Here is a 1041-nt window from a genome sequence, read left to right on the forward strand (position 1 = left end):
GTTTATTATTCATCAGACGAGTCCTTCGTTTCACCTCTTAATGGATCAGGAGTTTCATTTTCAGGTTCTTGTACGGAAGCCCAGGTTTGACAAACTTGAAATGAAACTGTTTTTGTCACATTGAGATTTGTTCGTGATCAATGACAAACGTCCAGATTGTATTTTAATTATTAGCTTGCAGTATCTGTCTGTCTGAAAATGAACGGTTCACATTCACTTCAGTTTTCATTCATTATTTAATGACACACAAACATCATGCGCACAGACAGAAAAGACAATTTAACTTTTAGTAAATTATTTGGTTTTAAATTTTGCAGCTTGAGGCAAAAATATTAATATATCAAATCATTTAAATTCATCAGTGAAATATTCAGCTGACAGAATGAATTTAATTTACACTGACGTTTTAGTGGGAAGTTCTAAGAACGACACAGTGACTCATTATTAGATTTATTACTTTCTATATTTCATTTCCTTTAATCCAGATCAAGGTTCTTATAAGAACTTTAATAATAACTTTATTTAAATAACTCTAACACAGTTACAAAGTGCGTCACAGAAAAATTAAATTGATGATTTATGATTTAATAAAATTTTGAATTCTTTAGGTTGTGTAACTTTATGTTTATCTCAGTTAAAATGATGAATTGCAGCCTTCGTGTCATGAGTATTAATGTGTTTTTGTATTATTTTATATTAAAAAATCGTTCAACTGTGAGAGCATCAAGTGTAAAATTAAAAAACGGACTCTTCTCTAGGATTAATGAAAGTTTCAAAAATGTTGAATAGATGGAAAATACTTTTTGTCTCAGTTTAGTTTTTGTTTGGTTCAATGATGTATTTTCATTATAAATCAGCAACATTAAATCAATTAAATCAAATAAGCAGCTCCTCTAGAACTCACACACACACACACACACACACACACACACACACACACACACACTCACACACACTCACACACTCTAATGTCCATTTGAAGCTGCAACACTGAAGAGTCTTTCATAACCTTTATAATGGCAGCGACACAAAAGAGAAAGA

This window comes from Seriola lalandi, unplaced genomic scaffold, assembly GCF_002814215.2.
Source record: "Seriola lalandi dorsalis isolate HSWRI2012SDOR001 ecotype SW California unplaced genomic scaffold, Sedor1 jcf7180002054904, whole genome shotgun sequence".
NCBI classification, from domain to species: Eukaryota; Metazoa; Chordata; class Actinopteri; order Carangiformes; family Carangidae; genus Seriola; species Seriola lalandi.